This window comes from Pangasianodon hypophthalmus, chromosome 7 (genome assembly GCF_027358585.1).
Source record: "Pangasianodon hypophthalmus isolate fPanHyp1 chromosome 7, fPanHyp1.pri, whole genome shotgun sequence".
Classification (NCBI taxonomy): Eukaryota; Metazoa; Chordata; class Actinopteri; order Siluriformes; family Pangasiidae; genus Pangasianodon; species Pangasianodon hypophthalmus.
The window spans coordinates 19,840,776-19,854,477 of record NC_069716.1 but is presented as its reverse complement, the minus strand read 5'-3'; the positions used below and the strand labels follow the sequence as shown (position 1 = coordinate 19,854,477).

The following is a 13,702-nucleotide window of genomic DNA, read 5'->3' as shown; positions in this document are numbered from 1 at the left end:
TAACGGTGTAACTCTAACAGTATAACAGTGTAAGAGTATAACGGTGTAACTCTATAACAGTATAAGAGTATAGCAGTATAACAGTGTAAGAGTATAATGGTGTAACTCTATAACAGTATAAGAGTATAGCAGTATAACAGTGTAACAGCGTAACGGTGTAACTCTATAACAGTATAAGAGTATAGCAGTATAACAGTGTAAGAGTATAACGGTGTAACTCTATAACAGTATAAGAGTATAGCAGTATAATAGTGTAACAGCGTAACGGTGTAACTCTATAACAGTATAAGAGTATAGCAGTATAACAGTATAACAGCGTAACGGTGTAACTCTAACAGTATAACAGTGTAAGAGTATAACGGTGTAACTCTATAACAGTATAAGAGTATAGCAGTATAACAGTGTAAGAGTATAACGGTGTAACTCTATAACAGTATAAGAGTATAGCAGTATAACAGTGTAACAGCGTAACGGTGTAACTCTATAACAGTATAAGAGTATAGCAGTATAACAGTGTAAGAGTATAACGGTGTAACTCTATAACAGTATAAGAGTATAGCAGTATAACAGTGTAACAGCGTAACGGTGTAACTCTATAACAGTATAAGAGTATAGCAGTATAACAGTGTAACAGCGTAACGGTGTAACTCTATAACAGTATAGCAGTGCAGTTGATCCCAGCTGCGCCACAGCGCAGTAATTCCTAAGGCGCGATAGTGAGATAGCGGGGCGCGCGCAGCTTTATTCCCGCTGGAGGGTCACGTGCCCGCAGAGAGCTCTGAGTGTGGGAGTTTGTCGACTGGGGAATAACGTCAACCGCTCCGAGGTGACTTGAATGCTCCTTAGTGAGGGGGCGGTTCAGGCACGGGCTCATTTTGAGCGTAGTTTCAGTGTGTTTTTCAGAGCGACGCGAGGGAAAATGAGCGCTCGAGTTCCCTGCTCAAGTCAAGGAAACCGTTCTCGTTAAACTTCTGACCGGTGGAGCGCCAGCGTAACGTTACTGTACAGCTACGGGGGAAGTGTACTTTGAAGGAGCTAGTCGGCGAGTGAAGAAGGTAGGAGACGCTTATACAGTGTTCATACATGAAAACGATAACAAGCACTGATGTTTCTACGTCACCGTGTGTGTGTGTGTGTGTGAGAGAGAGAGAGAAAGAGAGAGAGAGAGAGAGAGAGAGAATAAGCCCTATAGTTGTTGCACCTGGGGTTCCTTTACTATAAGCGTTTCACTGTAGGTACATTACACTACACTACACTATACTACACTACACTATACTACACTACACTACACTACACTCAACAACAACCGAATAAACATCAGCAATGCTTCAGTATGAGTGATGAGCTAGAAGACAATGAGGAACGCGTTACTCTTCACCATTGTGCAAATTTGACCATTTTGCCAAAGTCTGCGTCTCCTTTTTAAGACGTTTTCAGTGTTGCCAACTCTTTTCAGGGGAAAGTGTCCAGTCAGTGCTCAAAAAGTGTAGAAGCCGCCGGATGACGTTATAGCTGAATTTACATATTCCTTGAATTCCTTGAATGCTCGTGATTATTTGCATATCAGAACGTGTTACATGAAGGACTTTCTGAAGACACTTAAAATAAAACAATAGTATGGAGGTAGAGTTTTATCAGAATAATTTATAATAATATATTATAACATTTCTTATAGAAAGAAAAGTCTCAACAACTGTTGACATATTTACAAAATAGAGTTGATCCATCTATTTATGTATTTATCAAATACTATCATTTCTGTCACAAATACAGACAAAAAGAAATAGTGGTAGTGTGTAGTTGGGAAACAAACAAGAAGGAAATGGTTACAGATGGAATAACTCGTTTAGTTTCTTGTAAATATAGCCAAAAGGAGAGTTTAATAGAACAAAGAAGTGTGTGGGTGGGACAACCAACGCTGATCAGTGATTGGTCGTTGGAAAACAATGGTGATTAATGATTGATTGTTGGGAACAGTGGTTATTAGTGATTTGCTGTTGGGATCAATGGTGATCAGCAATTGGTCAGTGGGAAACAATGATGGGCAGTGATTAGTTGTTGGGGAAACAATGGTAATCAGTGATTGGTTGTTGGGAAACAATGGTAATTAGTGATTGGTTGTTGGGAAACAATGGTAATTAATGATTGGTTGTTGGGAACAATGGTGAGGCAGCGCTAGCTCAGTAGTTAAGACATATTTCTGATCGGAATGTCGTTAGTTCACATACCATCACTGCCAAGCAGCGACTGTTGGGCCGTTGAGCAAGACCCTTAACTCTCAACTGCTCAGTTGTATAAATGAGATAAATGTAAGTCGCTCTGGATAAGGGCTTCTGCCAAATGACGTAAATGTAAATGTGATTAGTGATTTGTTGTTGGGAACAATGGTGATCAGTGATTGGTCGTTGGGAAACAATGGAGATTAGTGATTAGTTGTTGGGAACAGTGGTGATTAGTGATTATTTGTTGGGAAACAATGGTGATTAATGATTGGTAGTTGGAAGCAATGATGATTATTGATTGGTTGTTGTATACAATAATGATTAATGAATGTTGAGAACAATGGTGATTAGTTGTTGGGAAAATGGTGATTAGTTATTGGGAAACAATAATGATCAGTGATCGGTTGTTGGGAACAGTGGTGATTAGTGACTGATCATTGGGAACATCAGCTCACACAAGTGCAACTCAGTCAGGCTTTACACACTGCTGGTGAGTCGACCGAACCTTGTCTCTCAACTCGTATAACCACTGGCTGTGATCTGAGCTGGACAGCAGTATCGAATGCAGAACAGTTTCTAATGTCTGCTCAAAGTTACTAGATTTGTCACCAGGCTTTTTTGAAAAAAAAAAAGTCTCAGGAGGGGTCTAAAAAGGAGTCAAATCTATTGAAGTCGCTAAATTGGCTATATGCATCTTTTGAAATAATAGAAACATACTAAAGGTACAGTACGGGTACGCTTGTGGGTTCTACCACAGCAACGAGGAAACATACAGTTTAGCACACTTTTTTTGAAAATATGTGTTTTTACATTAAACACGGGTCCTCAGGTTGATTCTGAAGATACAGAATCAATACAATATTTTCCCCCCAAAAAAAACATTGCCAATAGCTGATCTTACCCATTAAAGGTGATTGACAGCAGACATAACCAAGGAAAACAACACAAAAAGAGACAATACTCCTAGAAAGGTTTCTAAAAATTGTCACCTCATGATTACAATGTTAGAATGTTAGAGGGATAGACCGGTGAATTATTGTAGATAGTGCTATGTTTTTTTCTAAGTTTAAATATGGTATTTGCTGTCTAATATAATATGTGGCATGGGTGTGACTTACTTGAGTACTATGTCATAGCTGTCATTTAATAAATATGCATTGTGTTGTGTGCATCACTTGGGGTAATTTAAAAATCCCCCGAGTGAGATTGTGTAATTTTGTTGGATGTGTTGTTTTCGTGCTCCTTTACATTTCCTAACCCTAGGGCTTATTGTCCAATAACAACCAGAAAAAACAATGATTGTTAAGATGCTAATAGAAGGGTGAGGAGTGAAAATGTGTAACTATCCACAAAGGGTTTAGGAGGCAGAAAATGAGCCTCCTTGGTTATGAGATATATTTTTGTCATATCTCGGGGACACACACTGCTGCTTTGCACTTTCCTTATGATATATTTTTGTTACATCTAAAACTGTTAACTGTGAATATTTCAGAACCCCTTATTAAGGTTTAGCAATATTAGAAACCTCGTACAAATCTTATTTTTTCCCTATAAGAACACTTAAGGCTGGGCAATATGACCAAAATATCATATCATGATATTTTTCAACTTATGAAAGGTTTTATGGTATTTGACAGTATTTTAATTTTCAAACCAACTTACATGAAACAAGTACGACTTCAAGACATCAATGTTTTCTGTGGCTTTTTTGCGAGATACCAGTCACCGAGGCCTGCCTTTTCAAATATTCACTGTAGAATGGCTTGTGTTTCCACGCTTTGCAGTACTGTTTGTTAATTTCAGAGCTGCATTTCTGTGTGTGATGAATCATGGATCCATAATTAAGGCTGAGGTACTGGAGGCCAATCTTTAACCAGGTCACATGCAGGATTTAGCAGTATGGTAATGCAGAACCATGATAAAAGTCATAGCACAGTTGCAATAAGTAGAAATGATTGCATCATGCCATTTTGTTCATATTGTGTAGTTCCTTTTTAGAGGCAAGATTCTGTAGACTGTATGTTGTCACATCTAACACCAGCTGCGCTGCCACAGCCAAATAAAATAAGATGACAGCCTACTCAGGGTTTTGACTGCAATTCAACCACAGTGTTTTAAAATGTGACTTTCCATTCCATGTCAGGCTTCCTTGGGCTTTTATATTTAACCACTGGGTGGGTGTTTTTGGTTTCATAATCCCATAGCTGCTTATTTGCATCTGACTGATGTTTGGATAGTTGGGATAGTTAGTGTAACTAGTGTGAATCTATTGCACACTTTGTTTATAAATGCCGATTGCACACACCAAAGGAAACGTAAACTTGAGCCACTCCAGCCAGACTATGCACTGTGTATACAGTCCTGTGTGCTAGACGTTTCTCCTTGGTGGCTATCTCTACGGCCATCTGTCATATCCTTTGCTTGCTGATGAAGGTACTGTTTGAATTTTAATGAGCAGGACAGCTCACATGACGTTCTTTGCCCGAGAGGAAGTGCATGGCATTAGGATGTCAGGTATCTGTCAGCAGCCTGTCAAAGGCTTGTGCCTCGGATAATGCATTCAGCACTGGAAGAAGGAACCTCCTAAAACACCATGGTCTTCTCAGTGTTTGTTCAGGTTTGCTCCTGATTATTCTGGCTTTTCCCAACTTCCTGTCAGGTTTCTAAGCATATATTTAACATTGGGGGTGGGCATTAAGGTAAAAATATCACATCACTCAAATACTTGAAGACGTTTTCAGGATATGCATTATGATAACAGAACAAAGCCAGCAAAACAGCAGTCTAACGTCTGCACAGGAATGGGAAAGTAAAAAGACAGGTGGATATATAGATTTTAACATCAGCTCAGCTACCAGTTGGCTGTTGTCATAGAAACACTGGCGATCTCAGGAACGCAAATCATAACATAATTTTTTGCAATATCAGTATCACCCTGTCAGCCACACCTAAATAATGTAAGCACACATGCATGTTTTTACATTTTGTGCATTTTTAATGGAAAAATAATACTCTTGTGCTTGCTGTTAGGTAACTTCGTTAATCTCTTGGTGTCCACAAAGTCAGAAAGTTTTTTTATATATATTTATATATTTGAAATTGAGGCAGATATTCTTCCATGGCTGACCCAGTGTCTCAAATCTATTTCTCAGGACTATGTGGCTACTATTCTTATCGCAGTGGTGGCAGCCTCATACTGGCTGCAGGAAAGCTGGAGGTTATATCTGTAGAGAACACAGAGAGGTGTCTTCCACCCACAGCTCCAGTGCCAAGAATCCAGAAGGAAAAGAGGCTAGAGTCCGTTAATGCTGTTGGCTTCTCGTCAGGGGTTGCATATTCAATTAACAGGTTGCGATCTCATGTAGGGTGAAATGTTTAATGTGAGTGCAGCCCTGGGGCTGATTGATTAACAGTTTTTGTACCTGACATCACTGTAATTTATTTTACTCTGCCAAGGGGCCAAGAACAAATGGTTGTGGTGCTGAATATTTATTTTTTATTATGGTCTCTGTCTGCATGCTTAATGTGCAAGGTAGAAGATTGAAGTCTGGGATTTCCATCACTATTGTGGCAAAACATTCACATGATGTGCCAGTTGAGCATGACTTAGCAGTAGAATTATTCTACATACATTGCTTTTGAAACCTCAGTGGCTTCTGTATCAGCTCAGACACTCCATCTTCTGCCTTTATTCCAGTAAAGTATTCCTTGCACATTAGTTTGCATTGTTTTAACTTTACTTATTCAGCAGTGAATGACTTAACGGAGACCAAAGCGATAGGCGATTCCAAAACACATCCAGCTTTTTTAAAGAGAATTTCCAAAGAATAGACCTCTGCAGTTGCTCAGTTAGATATGTTCAAGCTGAATGAAGTTGTTCTGGGTTTGTGTGAGTATGTTCTGTGGTACAATAAGCCAGTGCTGCTCCGAAAAACAAAAGAGCAAGAACTCACAGTCAGTGTAATATAACTTGAGAAATCGAACATAGAATTAGAAACAGCAAACATTGGACTTATATCTGCAGAATGCAATGCAGCTATACAAAGCAGTTGCACTGCGGTACAGCAGAGATTCTGCTTGCCTAGTTAGTGATCTATGAGAATGCGAGCACAGTGGTGATGACGGTGGTATTAGCATGATAGTTGAAGCTTTGGAATGTTATCTGTTTGAGCAGAGTGTACCGATGAAGATTAATATGATGAAGATCACATAAATTCTGAAGATTAATATGCAAGTCATTTTGGGTGGGTTTTTTCCTTTAAGATGCTCACAATGGCAACTTCATTTAAACTTTTAGACATAGTGTCTGCATTTCTATAGATGTCTTATTCTGATTTCAACTACAGATGTCTTATCCTGATTTGTTTTTCAAATTTACTTCCATATCCTTGTTGGAAGGATCTAGTGATGATGCAGATATGCATGCACTGAGTAGAACAGGACAGGCAGAAGGACTACCAATATAGAAATTTTGCTTTACATAACGACAATGTTCTGTGATGGGTTTGAGAATATTTGGTGTAGACAACATTGACAAATGTTGGCAAAGCAAGGAATTACCATTATTACCATTATTATGAGAAAAAACATGCATTGAAAGACACAAAATCTGATTTTACTGGTTAAACTGAATTATCAGTTAATGTAGCTTTTAATTTAAATCAGTGAGAGAAAAATTAGACACAGGAAGTGCAAGGCTATAAAATGGCTCCCACTTTACATGCCTCTAAAGCAGCTGGTGTGGATTGAAACACTTGTTAAAATGGAAGTATAACTTGTGTTTCATGTCCATTTTAAATTGGCTAAAATAGACCGAGAAGATGATATAAAAGTGCCTCGAATATTAGAGTTATACACTCAAACATACCCTGACAAACAACATGAAAGCTGTGAGTGATCAGCTGAACTGATGGTAAGAAAAATATAGTTATTTTTTATAAATATTTGGATAGTCTGGAAAACTGAAATGTGGAATGTGGAATCCAGTCTCTTTAAGTCTGTCTTCTTTATTAGAGTAATATGCATTATATGTCAAAAATTTAGTGTGGTTTGTTAAAACCGGTAACACATACTAACATACCAAAAAGGTGGTTAATGGCATTTTTTTAAGCTCTGTGCATAAAATGTGGCTTAATTGAACTAATTATCATTTCCTGCAGGTCAGAGGAGATGGGAAACTATACTAACAAGTGTGTGTATACTTGTGTTTATATAATATCAAAATGTAGCTTATCTGTTTTTTTAGAGTTATGAGTTTCTTCCAATTGCATTATGAAGAAAAGTCTATCACTGTAATGGTTCTGTTGTTATAGTTCCCAGATTCAACAGAACCCATCTTACAGTAGCGCAGTCCTCAGTAAGATGTGCCATTTCATCTCATGTGAGAGGAGAGGACTGTATGATGAGGTCTCGCAGCTTGTTTTGTGTAAAGCTAAAATGCTGAAATAATTACAGAAACTAGAAGCTCATTAGACACAATGTATAATCCAGTCACTCAGCTGAGTTGCCAAGATGATATTTATTTCACAGTGTCTGTAAAAATACTAAGACCATCTCAGGTCACTTCAGTTTCCTGAATGAACCCCTGCTGGATGTTTGGATTTGGGTGAAAGGGCAGATCAGAGGACAAGGTCAGGACAGGTCATGAGATGGCCCTAACAAACTCCTTCAGGGAATGTTCATCCTTTTGTCTGTTTTTGTCCCTTTGTCGGCTAATGTGACAAAACACACCAATGACCATGTTACTGGCCGCTGGCTGCTTTGAAACAGATGATACTGAAGAATAGAGGTTACTGTTTCACAGGCAACAGAACAGAGCCTACAACTGTTTTCAGTAAAACTTGTTTGGTGCCTCAACACTCTCCTCACACCTTCATTGTGTCAGTTTCACACAAAGCTCAGCACCCAGCTGAATCAGACAGCTCCTAATGCTTTTATTTTACAGCAGAAGGTCAGTGGTGTCAGCTAAGCAGAATAGCACAGATGTTAGGAGAGTTATAAATCTCGAACAGAGAACAGACAAAGCTGTTCTCATTGTTTTGTCTGCTGGGAGACTAGCGAGTCTAAAAGCAGGGTAAGCATTGACCTCCAAAGTATTACTTGGCCAAAGTCACATGAAAAAGGATGCAAGGTGTGTGACTTTAGAAGTGACATGAGACCAGAGTTCATAATTATAGTCTCTTTCTAAAGCCACCAGTCTCTCTCTACAAACCTTTGTCTCATAGTTTATTTGCAGGCTATGATAACTGGCCTTCAAATAAAAAAGGGCAATTTACTGTTGATGATGTTATCTTTTGTCCTGCCAGCTTGCTTTTCATTTTTCATTATGTCAGCGTCAATCACTGTGTCCTCTGTGAAATTAGTTGTCACTCGGTTTTAACCTGCTGTAATATTTTTACTGATGAAAATGTCCCGACATTTTCAAAACATGCCTTTCCATGGTTTGAATAACTGATTCCACAGCTGTAGCTCAAAATATTCACAAGTTGACAAAGCCAAAATTGGTTGTGTAAGCTTTCTGCAGTTGTGCACCACAGCCAAAAGAAAAGCACATGTTTGGAGAAGCTAACTGCCACGCTACCCTGGCCTACATCTCCAGCTGCTAATTTGTCCCCCTGGGGCTATGAATGGGAGGATTATTTGCATTTGGCTGGAGAGGTTACAGAGCATGAAGATCCTTATAAGTAGCAAATGTCAATATAGATGTCAAATGGCACTAAATTACTAATTTGTCATTGATTTTATAGCCCTATTTAGACTGGATTAGTTTTACATGGGGTGGGGGGTTGGGCTAATGTCATTATTTTCAGTGTTTTTGTTGGATTTTAATCTCATCAAGCTGTCATGTACCTATATAAGGACCTGTAGAAATGATCCCAGGTAATACATATCTCCTCTGAATTGACATGTTGGTAACTATTTGGTCATATCCTGTGGGAAAAGAGGTTTCACAGTTATTCTTCTGTATGGAGACACTCCAGGAAGCATTCTTTTTCTATCATCTCCTGCCAAAACCAAACTAAAATCAACTGTTGACTGAGTTTAAAAGGCAGAATAACATTTAGAACACTTTTTTTAGGGAAACTATTGAGTTCCTTGAACAGTTACAGCCTTTATACATGTTATGGTCATGTGACCTAATGATCACGCGTGACCTTTTTATTCGCAAACCTTACAACAAGCTGTTATAATATTAAAAATGGACAAAAATATTAACAGCACCATCTATAGCAAATAGTGCAAACAATGGTTCTTTTACATAAAGGATATTTAAAGAAAGGATATTTTAGTATTTTATTTTACAACTTAATGAACCCTTCTTTCTCGACAGAGTAAAAGGTGACCATGTCATTCGTGACATGAAATGCCACCGCAACTGAGAAGTCAACTTGGGGTATTCTTCTCAAATCCGAGTTCTTTCCCCATTTACAGTGTGACGTCAAATCAACATGGCTACGCACAACATCAGAAATAAATAAACAAAGTAAAGCTTCTTACCTTTAAATGAGTTTATTGTTGTATATTGTATATTGTTATATACAATAACAATTGTATATTGTTGTATATTGTATATTGTATATTGTTGTATATTGTATAAACAAATATTAGCTTTAGAGTAATCAACATACAGATATATTCATTTGTTAAATCTAAAACACTTTTTTCTTTCTCAAACAGCAAACTGTTTGAGATAAATATACATGACTCCGAGTCAGCTGACGAGCTTGTTGCTGACAAAATACGAACATGGGGGCGTCCACTGTGGAACGTGCCGGGCTTGAAAATGACACAATTCCGACTGGCGATTTACCACTTAGATGTAATGCAGCATTATATTTTACATAAACTTGTTCATCTGACTTTTCAGACCTGTGCCAATTCCTTATCTCTGAAGTGATATTTGAACCTTTTGCTCAGTCCTCGCAAATTGCTGCCAGTTTATTGTGATTTTTTTTTTTTTATGTTTGGAAGTAGCACAGGCTGTAGGAGGTGTTTATCAGGTTAAGAATGCTGTGTTTTAACTTTGTATTGGTTTAAACTTTTAAATAGCATTTATAAACATGTACAATCACGATTAGAACATTGCGAAAATCACGTTAAAACATTAATTTGCATGAACCAAATTAATTGTGAAAATTGACCAGCACTATAATAAAGTTCAAACAATCGTATGTTTTACAAATAGAACTTTAGGTGTAACAACCATGCATACATCAAGAAGATACTAGCACCTCTGGAATTTATACAAAATTCCCTTATTCAATCAAAATCAATAGAGATCCTCCAGCAACATTACTTCAAAGACATACAGTATGTCTGGAATTTTTATCCCGTCTGAACAGTATTTATAACTCTCATGCTGACAATTTTTTCCTTCATTTTTTCCCAGAGATGATGTGTATGCCCTCTCTTCTGGTGTCTCAGGGGATTCATGAGAACGTTGTCTGATTAGAAAAGTATGCAGCACTGTCAAACCTACAGTCAGTTCCAGTAGAGTTATAGAAATATTGGATCTGCTGAGCCTCTGTTTGAGTTCCTGTAGCTTTGACCACTTTCAAGCTCAGCCAGGTCACGGCTGCAGCTTGTGGGTCAGTGCACCATTTCACTACCCGTGCGCAGGAGCATCTCGCTGCGCCTTAAGTAACAAATAAAGGCCACCATTGTTGCCTCCCGCTTTGGCTGCTGGATTCCAGGGCTCGAGAGAGGAAATCTATCCATAGTGCTAACAAAAGCGAAGCCACATACCTCTGAAGAAATCAGCCAGGGATCCTGGGAAAGTTTCTACCCATCTCAGGATTTTTTTTTTTTTAAAAAATGGACCACGATGCCAGATCACATCGCATTCATCTAGTGTGTTCTGTCTCTGCGTGTGGGAAATGACGCTCCAAACGCCGTGACCATTCAGTCTGTTACGTTCCTGCTGAGAGCCTAACAGTAGCACAACACAGGGGAGCTGTGATTTCCCACAACGCGAAAAGAGTTTTAAAGAGTGTCTTTACTTCATTGCCAGAGAACTATTACTATTCTCGGTGGAGAATGGCCGTGGGTGTCAACAAGATGTTCTTGTCATACACTCTCAGAACAAAAGTTTGGATAGTTAAGAGTCCTTCGTGTTCCTCTCTGAGGGGAAAAGGGAAACCTTCTGCTATGTGGTTCAACATAGTACCATCAAGAGTTCAACCAAAACAAAGAACCTTTTCACTCACAGAAAAAAAAATAAACTGTGTTTTCCTTGTTGCTGGGGTGGTACCCTTAATCAGGGATACATCATTGAACCTTTAACATGTATCTGTGACATGGAAATGTGTGTACGTAGTGTACCTTTAAAATGATTTCAGGTACATAAATGGGCTGTAATTAGATTTTAAGAGTGCGTTCACATACGCAGTATTTAGTTCATTTAAACACAGGCCTGGTGCATTTTTCTCTTTGGTGAGACTTGTTTAGGTTAGGTGAGAACACAGCGATCACATGCGCATGCAGACCAGAACAACAGGTCTGAGACTGAGCAAAGTGGTCTCAGTCTGGTGCCAGTCAAACTCCAGCATGGTTTGATTGCAGTGAGAAAGCAATTCGATCCTGAATCAATCCAACCGTTCAAAGTGCACCAAACATGCCGTGTATTTAGAGTTCCACTGTAACATGTATCTGCAGATGTGAGCTGTTAAAGTGAGCTGTGAGGTGGAAACTGAGCCAAAGCACAGAGCTGTAGTGCTGCAGTAATGCAATGGGTAGAAATAAAAATAAACAGTGGATATGATACACAGAATGTTTTAATCTATCTTTTTTAGTGGCTCAGTATTCTCCGTGCATGGGTGAAATTTTTTTCTTTCTACTCGTAGTTTGGAAAGTTTTTCCCATTGCTGTATTCCGTTCATGGGTTAGCAAAGGGTTTTATGCATGTGCTTGCAGCCTTACACACCCCTCAGGCCACACGTTTTGCTTTTGGGTTTTTTGCGTAATTGTGTGCAATTAGAAAACACCAAAACAAATAGCAAACGAGCCAAAAGTGTCAAATTCCACTCTGATTGAGACTTTTTTTTACATGCACCTGTCTAGGTAAATGATACATAGGCTACTAAAGGTACGAAAGATGTACCCTTGAGGGTACGAGGAAAGGTACAGTTTAATGGCCTTTTCAATGGTGCTAGATGAAATTTTTTTCGTTTTGTTTTATTTAAGATGTGCTTCTTATGTATGCAAGGGTAAATGTCATTAATTTTCTTTCTTTCCATATAAGCAGACAACACAGTCCAACGATTGCAGATTCATAAGAAATCATAAAAGCCAATTCATATAAAAAGCAGTTAAACGTTAACTTTAGGATGAGTATTTTTTTATAACTACGTTTGAAATACAGGACTGTTGGATTTCAAATGGAGTTAATAAAAAAGCCACAGCCACCCACATCTCATGTTAATGTTAACCATTAACTAGTCTTTATATGAGTTGGCTTGTATGATTTCTTATGAATCTGCAATCGACACATAATTCACGCATTAATATTCCAACGAATTTTGACTGGAAACAGTTTGGAACAGATCATGGCTTCTCCAGTTGCTGCTGCTCATGTCTTCTTCCCACAGACTGAGACTGCTCTGAAAAGCAGACAACCAGCAATTAGCAGTGAGAAACAAAGCTCAGAGAACTTCTCACAGTGAAGCACATTATTGTAGCTCTGCAGAGAAAGGCTCAGATTCGCTCTCAATCAGTAAGACTTTGTTTATGTCGAGATCATTATTTAGTGTGGCATCATGTCGCATGCTTATGCTGTAATTAGCATAGGCAGCCAACAGTGACAGCTTCTCCTTCTTTCTCTCTCTGTACTTTGTCTGCAACATTAGACAGAACTTCTGCTCAAGGCTTTCACTGTATAGTGAGCAGTGCTTTAACATTTGCACCTATTTTGAATCTTGATTTATATTTTGAATCTTACAGTGGGATTAATCTGACTGCCATGATTCACCTCCAGTGCTTATGTCACCTTTAATCTTTGTGAGTGATTTGAGAACAATAGAACAATATGACATTCAAGATTACCTTTTTATTTCATTTCTTCAAAAACATTCTTCATGTCTGTCCTCTGGCGAGGGCTGCTGTCTCTTTGAATAGCCTTCAAGTCTCCCGGCAATCAGCCACTTCCTTTGAAGTGACAAAGGAGACGTAGATGTTGTTAGCAGAAGAATGCATGATAGAAAAATAGGTTTTCTAAAACTGACTGGAGTCGGTTCTAACAGCGTTGCTATAACTTAGCAAAGTTCTAAGCTGGTTTCACTATGCTATACATCACCAGTGTTATGTCAGTTGACATCTGTTATAGTAATAACAGTTAGCTCAGTTTCACACCAAATCGGATGTAGTGGTCTCATGAAGGTCAGATGTTACAGAGCACAGTGCCTCCAGAGTAACATGTAACTGTTCAGCCTGTGCTGTTGTACGTTCCCCAACAGCAGCTCACTGTGCCTGAAAAAGAGGATCAG

General features: G+C 38.6%; 1 protein-coding gene across 2 annotated transcripts in view; it reads left to right on the top strand.

Moving 5' to 3' along the window:
* Window positions 1-764: 764 nt before the first annotated feature.
* mid2 (midline 2) overlaps window positions 765-13,702 on the top strand; it is a 119,594-nt gene continuing 106,656 nt past the window's right edge. For both annotated transcript variants that reach the window (XM_053235248.1, XM_053235249.1), the window contains exon 1: window positions 765-1,055. The gene's annotated coding sequence lies outside the window, so the exon portion shown is untranslated. The remainder of the gene's footprint in view (window positions 1,056-13,702) is intronic.